Source organism: Nannospalax galili, unplaced genomic scaffold, assembly GCF_000622305.1.
Source record: "Nannospalax galili isolate Female #2095 unplaced genomic scaffold, S.galili_v1.0 scaffold543, whole genome shotgun sequence".
In the NCBI taxonomy this organism is placed as follows: domain Eukaryota; kingdom Metazoa; phylum Chordata; class Mammalia; order Rodentia; family Spalacidae; genus Nannospalax; species Nannospalax galili.
Genome location: NW_008352270.1, coordinates 5,069,901 through 5,078,179, shown reverse-complemented (window position 1 = coordinate 5,078,179; position 8,279 = coordinate 5,069,901).

Genomic DNA, 8,279 nt, shown 5'->3' with positions numbered 1-8,279 from the left:
CCCATGTCCCACCTCTCACAAGCCACATGACCAGGGTCTCTCTGCTTGCTTGCTTGTAAATTTTTCCTAGTTTTAACAGTTCTGGAATGGAATATTTCCTAGCTACAGCAAAGTTAGCTTTTTTTTTTTTTTTCCTTTTTACTATTATCTGTCTTTTCCTCTGAGTCCTTGGACTTTACACAAGTCAAAGTGTCCTGCCTTTTTTCTCTCTTAAGCCCTGAAACTGGGTCTGCCAGTTCACCCTTTTCAGCTCTCCCTGCCTGGGACACATCCTATATAATGCAAAGTGGCCACGCTCTCTCTAAAGCATGTAAAAGATTTTCTAACCTTTGGGTAACTTTTAACAAATCTTCACATACCCGCAACATATCCCCACATTTACAACATAGCTGTGGCCCACACTTCTGCATGGCTGGCCTCCTTTTAGTAACCCATTGAAACAACCACATCAGTGCTGCCACCAGTGCTCTTTTAAAACTCATTCTCAGTTTCATCATATCCTGCCAGAGTATGCTAATTTTGTGGCCCAAATTCCCTCTGGGTCTCCTGTGCGATCAGACAAACCTTAAAATATATTTTATGTGAGTTTATTAACTTACAAAGGAATGAGAACCCAGTGCCTAGCCCTATGCCTCCAGTGGTGCAGCTCAGAGCCTGCCGTATCAGACTGCGACCGGGCTACCATAGTCCCTGCTAGCATTCGCTCACGCCTCAGGGGTCAGCAATCTTGCCCAGGGTCCACAGGAGTCAGTCCATTCTGCCTTTGAGTTGCTGCACTGGCTGTGCGTTCCCCACACCACACCTGCTACCGGCTCCCTGCTTCTGATCCATGATGGCTCCTGGCTTCCCTCCGTAGTCTATGCTCTGCATCACGCCCCACCCATTGGAGGAACCAGCCAATCAGGAGACAAGGTGATTACAGTCAAGAGATTGTTTTGAGTCTCAAAAGAGACTTTGGACTTTGGCCTTTTAAACAATGTTGATACCTAAGGACTATGCAGACTTTTAAAGTTGGACTGAATGCATTTTGCATTACAGTATGACCATGACTTTATGACTGCCAGGAAGTGGTTTGAATGAGGTGTCATCCTGTTGTGCCCCCCCACCACACCCGGGTTCAAGGATTTGAATACTTGGTCAGTTGGTGGTACTGTTTGCAGGGGTTCAGCAGGTGGGTTCCTGTTGGAGGAAGCATGTCACTAGGGGTGGGCTTTGAGAGTTTGTAGTCACACCCCATTTCCAGTTTCTGTCTCTCTGTTTCCTGTGCCTGCTTGAAGATGTAAGCACTCAGCTTTCGATTCCAGCTGCCTCTGCCACCAGACCTCTTCACCATGGTGGACCCTTCTCCTTCTGGAATCATAAGCCCAATAAACTGTTCCTTAGTCATGGAATTTTATCAATATGTACAAACCCACATTCACACAAACACACACACATTAATAATAGTAACAAAATCTTCAGATATTCCACTGGTGGGCACATGTTATTAAAAACAAAAAGAATATTGAGACACCATTCCCTTTCTCTTTTTACCCTGTCTTTTGTGTCCTAGACATAGGGTGAACAGTTTCTGCCATGAAGTGTTGTCTGATGACAGGCCCAAAAGCAATCGGGCCAATTAATCATAAACTTAAACCTTCACACTTATGACCCAAAATAAACCTTATCTCTTTATAGGATAGTTTTTGTCCAGTAATTGTTACTGTAACAGAAAGATGATGAAAATAAGATATCTCCACCTATGTACACACAAATATGTGGATAATATTTCCTCACAAAAATGCATTCCATGAAACAGCTTCTAGAAACGCAGTATCATCTATTCCTTGCTGTTTTTCTTCTCCTTGGAGTGGCCCTGGAGACTGGCAGGAGGGACTTCCTACTGCACATGTCTCTGATGCGGTGAACCGTCTTCTGCTTCTGTGGTGCCCTTATCTATTTCAAAGGAATCTCTGTTCCAGCACTGCTGGCTTCTCCCTTTGCAGAGCTAGCAGGACTTCCCACCTGAGCCCAGCATTCCTCTCTATCCCAATGGCATCCCTAAAAGGGCATGCACAACTGTGAATTCAGGAGAATCAGTCAACAGATGTGCCGACTCCCATGCCATTGATGGTGTATGCTCAGAAAACATGAATTAGGCACAAGGCTTCATATTTTTCTAATGTGTGCTGAAGTTTAAAGTTTCATCTGTAATGAAAGAAATAGAATATATTGGGCAAATTTCATCTTGAAATAAATCTTTCCATGAGATAGAGAAAAGAGAGTCATATTTCTAAAAAACCAACTTCAGAGTAAAGCAGAGATGATAAACTGAGGTTTCCCAACCAGAAGTCACACTTCCTGTTAGAAGCAGTCTACGTCCCTTGGTCACTAGTCTGTTTTAGATGAACTGCAGACTAATTTAGCACAACCTTGTCACATTCAATCTGACTTCCACCCCTTCAGATTTAATACTGTGCAATTGCCCTCTCCTCTCAAGTCATACCAGCATCCATGGAAAATGTTCTACCAGCCTGCTGCCTTCCTGCCTTCATCTAGTATTTGTTCAGCCACTTTTCAATCATCCTTCTAGTTTAAAACGCATCCATCTGCCATCCACACTGTAGAACAGCCCCCCCGCCACACACACACCACCGCCACCCAGGCTTTTCTGCTGTTTCTTTTCTCTAGTTCATTAATCACCTTTCAATATACTGCATGGTTTCGTTATTTATTTTTGTGTTCATTCCTTATTTTCTCAAAATATTTTAATTATTTTTATTTCTTATGTGTATGAGTGCATTGCCTGTGTATACAGAAGTGCACCCACATCATGCAATGCCCATGGAGGTTAGAAGGCATTGGACCCTTTGGAACTTGGAACTGGAGTTACAAGCAGTTTTTAGTCACCATGTGAATGCTGGGAACGAAACCCAGGCCCTCTGCAAAACCAGCCAGTGCTCTTAACTGCTGAGCCATCTCTCCAGTCCCTTCCTGACTTATTTTCTATACCTTGCCCACTGTATAGGAACAAGAATTCCTTCTTTTTCTTTTTCTATTTGTGTGTGTGTAGGTGTGTGTGGTATGCATGTGTATAGGCATGTTTTCATGTGTATGGGCACACATCAGGAGGTATACACATGTGTAAGCTTGAGGCTGATGTCAGGAATCATCCTCAATCAATCTTCCTCTTTATTCATCAAGATAAGTTCTCTCAATCATCCCATGGGATGGAGCCACCATAGGAAGGAGTCAAGGACCAAACACGGGTGAGGCAGACTTAGAGAAACCTGACAGAAAGTATTCTGAGCCTGGAGTCAGAAGCCAGAAGTCTAAGGACTAGTGAGGTCTAGGGATCAGACATTAAGAGGTTAGATGTAATCCTTGAGAAGACAGAAGGTCATTGCAAATACCCAGGGGCCATGTCCTGCAGCTGGACTAAGGGCAGGATGCAAATGGTGCTTCTGCACATGGGAAAGCAGACCTCCTGGCCATGCCATGCCCCCCTTTACTGATATACTTCTCGTATTTCTAAAGAAGGTGCTCAGCTTGGGAAACTGAACAATGAGGCTGGACTGGGAGAATGTTACGTCTCTTCCTGCTCACCCTAGAAGAATGATTGCTTTATACTCTGAAGCCAGAAGAAAAACCAAAGTGAAAATATAGTATTTTTTAAAAATAGTTAGTTTGAGGCAATGCTCCACTGTTTCCATGGATACAATGAGCAAATTAACAGCCAGTCAGTAAAGGAATGTTTACTGAATGAATTCCTTAAGATGCACAGCCCTATCTTCTAGGAGCACACACACACACACACACACACACACACACACACACACACACACACAAGAACCTTCATGTGTCTTACCTCCCATATCCTATGAGGAGGGTAATCTTGATTGAAAAGGTTGTATTCTGTTGTTTTGTAATTTTTTGAGACAAACTATCATACTGTAGCCCAGGCTACCTGGAACTTACTATGTAGCCAAGGTAGGCCTCAAACTCACAGTAATCCTCCTGCCTCCACCTTTCAAGTGCTGTGATCACAGGCCTGAGCCAGCATTCCCTTTCCTTCCCCTTCCCTTCTAGACAGGAGCTCTCCATGTAGCCCAGGCTAACCCCAAACTTGCACTCCTTTTGTATCCTCTTGTTAGAATGATAGGCGTATGCTACCATTCAGAATACCTCTTTGCTGCACGATTTCAGTGTTTCATACCTAGCTTTGTATATTAATCACAATCAGAACCTTAAACAGAACAAAACATCGCTTAAAGGTCCTAAGCCAAAATAAAAATTCCTTGCATATTGAACACCTAACATCTCCATTAATAGGCTGGTAGGTAGGCTGGGTTGGGGGGATACTATCTGTGTGCTTGTGTTATTTTAAATTTACAGGAAATATGGGCAAAAATTCTCATTTACTTACTTAATCTTCCAGCCCAATTGTCCCCATTTTCAATATTACACATCACTGTGATACAACTGTTTGCAGTCACTAAGCTAATGATGCATCATTAGTAATTATAAGTTCATAGTTTCATTAGTGTTGACTGGATTTTACATACAACTCTGCAAATACACAATGGCACTTGTCCATTGCAGTGTCATGCAGCACAGTCTCACTGTACTCAAACACCTGCTCTTTTCCCATCCATCTCTCCCTTTTTCTCCCAGAAATCTTTGCAAATGCTAATGATTCTACTCTCTCCATCATCTCCCCTTTCCAGGCTGGAATCGCTCAGCACTTATCCTTGTCTGACTGGCCTCTCGCTTAGCAATCTGACTTCTTTTCATCCCTGAATGTCATTCCATGTATGAACATTCTGCAATACATCCACTCAACTATCGAAGACTGTCTTAGTCAGTTCTAACTTTGAGCGATTGTAAATGAGGCTTCAACAAATATTTTTGTGCAAAGTTTTGTGAAAATAAAAAAATTCAATTAATTTGGCTAAATGCCTGAGAGCAAATATTGGATCATATGTGAGAATGTTATTTTTTTAAAAGATATTATCAGACGTCATTTCAAGTGATCATTACATTTTTACTCCACCAACAGGAAATTCTCTTGTCATGCTTCATCACCAGCACTTGGTGTTCTCCTAGACTACTGGCTTTGAACTCCTAATCCTTCTACCTCAGCCTCCTAAGAGCTGCAATTATGGGTATGTGCTGCCATGCCTAACTGACCGATTTGTTTCAGTTTTACAAATATCACACTGATAGGTGTGTAGTGATATCTCATTGCTAATTATGTTTTCAATTTCATAGTAAAATAAGATCTTTTCAGAAGTTTATTTGCCATTTATCTTAGTGAGGTGTCTGTTCTGATCTTTGCTCCATTTTTAAGTTAATTTCCTGAGTATTGAATTTTGAGAGTTATTTCTATATTTTGGATACAGTTCTTTATCAGTAATGTATTTAGTAACTATTTCCTTTTAGGTACTTGTTTAAATGTTTGAGTAGTCTATAGGGCAGGAGTTTTAAACTTTATTGGAGTCCAACAGTCTTGTTTTTAATTGAAGGGTCATACTTTAGGCATTTTATTTAGGTATATTTAGGTATTTATTTATCCAGGTAACCTAGATTTCCTTTATGTAATGTTCCATGACCTTTATTATTGCATGTTTTGCATTTAGATCTAGGATCCATTTTAGTTATTTTGTGAAAACTGTGAGGTATGTGTGTCTAGATTCATTTTCTATTGCATGCTCATGTGTCCAGTGAGCTTTTTGCTGAGAGTCTCACTCAAGGCAGACATTTGGAGACATACTGAACCAATCTCATGTTGCAGTTATCCAAGTGAAGAATTTGAACTTTTTCATAGAGAAGGAATTGATTTTCTCAACATCATCCAGTTAATACTAGCTAGATTGAGACTTAACAGTCATCTACAAAAGAGAATTTCAATCTTGATTTACAATGAAAGCTATTTTTCCAGTGATCAAGTATTTATAAATGTCAGAAATTTCTTCCATACAGATTAAATTATCAGATGGTTGTGAAACAGCCAAGAATTGAAGCGAGTCTTGTGAGACCCTCCACCTTAGACCATATGGCAACCTGGATGCATCCTCCACCCTAGTCCATGGTCTACTTCTCTAGTCACAGATATTCTCAAGTCTCTCAGAGATTATATCTTTTTTCACTAGTTCTCTCTCTCTCTCTCTTTCTCACTCTCTCTCTCTCTCATACTCATGTGTCCAGTGAGCTTTTTGCTGAGATTCTCACTCAAGGCAGACAGTTGGAGACATACTGAACCAATCTCATGTTGTAGTTATCCAAGTATCTCTGTTTCTCTCCTTCATTTTCTTGGTCCTTGTTTATACATACCACAATGCTTATCTATTGTCATTACCTGAGACAGTAAATTGGCAGATTATCTTCCACCAGTCACTGCTGATCTGAGGAACCCAGAAAGTGTTTAGATGCATCTTCTTTAAGCTCCTGCCATTTAACAGGGTTCTTTAAGAGGGCAGAGACTTCAGAACCACATGAGTTTCTTGGAGAAATGTCTCAGAATTTTTCTCATGCTTTTGGTAAAAGTTTGAAAGCTCTCATGATCTTACTTTACATGTTTGGTTGCAGAGAGTTAACATGCTTTCTTCACGTCATACTCCAATTCTAGGAGTTAACGCTATCTGTGAGCTGAGGGTCCCTGGCTCCGTCTAGAGGAAGAAGGTAGCCTTCCTTTGTCTCTAATCCCACATAAATATCCTAAGGAGATGAGAATGTCTTATGACAGGTGGTCACAGATGCCACCATTCCCATGAGAAGCGGGGTATGCAAAGCATTCTAAAACAGCTCCTCATTCCCTCTCTTCCCTCTTGTATTTTCAAGTAAGTGAGGCTGAAATGATGACTGGCTCCTACAGCAAGGGCACTTCCCGCTGATGAGTGGAATGTACAAGGTCATCTCAAGAGTGCATCACCTTCAAGAAGTGAGACCATGTTGCCAGTCAGAGCATAGCCCCGCATTACAGCCTCTGCTGGGCATCACTGGAGGGGACTAATTACTTCCCAAAACTCAATTATCTTACTGCATTATGAAGTATTTTGCTTCAGCAATTAAATGTTTTGGGTTGTGTGGAGTTAAAATTCTCTTATTCATAATGAAAATGTTATTATTTATAGACAGTCTACTGGATGGGCAAGTTCTGGAGTTTATTGTAGGACAGACAGTTTTGACATTTTTATTATTGGCATTAATAAAAATTTAAGAACAGAAACATGAATATATGTTTTAAAGAATTAGGAGCTGGCAAAAATGTAGAAAGCATTAAAGAAAACTCTGTAAATTATTTATTGTCAGTAAAAAGTTTCGATTTGGAATTGAACCAACTGGTTAATTCATGGTTGCCTTATGTAACGAGAGTTGATGACCAGTACTGCATCTCTAAGGAAGAGTTATATTTTAGACATCAGAAGTCTGTCAGGTCAAGCTGATGGCTTATTAATTTTTGTTGATGTTGATTTATGAAGATCTTTTAATTTGAAAATAAACATACATGAAAGCAAAGCACAGCAGATGGTTTCAATAACTAAATACACTGTCAATCTATATATGGGAGGTCTTTCCATGTTCTACTATCTTCTTCAATTTCTTTCTCGGAGTTTTAAATTTTTCCTTGTAGAAGTCTCTCACTTCCTTCATTGGGTTTATTCCAAGGTATTTTAAAAAATATATTTATTATTTTTATTTTATGTGTATGAGTGTATTGCCTGCATGTATGTGAGTGCACCTGTGTCGTGCAATGCAGGGGCGGTCAGAAGAGGGCTTTGGATTCCCCTGGAACTGGAGTTCATAGCCATCATGTGGGTGCTGGGAATCGAAACTGGGTGAGGACCGCTGAGCCATCTCTCCAGCCCCCCAAGGTATTTTTTTATTTGTTTAGTTTTAGTTTTAGTTTGGTGTGTGTGTGTGTCACTATTTCCCTTACTGTTTTCTGCTTTTGTTTGTCATTGATACATAGAAAGGCTACTGATCTTTGTGTGTTAATTTTATGTACTGCCACTTTGATGAAAGTATTCATTAGATCTAAAAGCTTTTGTTGGAGGTGTTAGGGTCTCTTATAGAAGTAGAGATAGTTTGTTTGAAAGTGTTCCTTCTTTTTCTGTTTTACAGGATAATTTGAGAATTGAAAGGTCTGGTAGAATTCTGCAATGAATCCACTTGGACCCAGGCTTTTGTTAGCTGAGAGATTTTTATAACTGCTTCAATTTCATTGCTTGTTATAAATCTATCTAAATTATTGATCTAATCTTGGTTTAACTTTATTGTTGCACTATTGACAATAACCA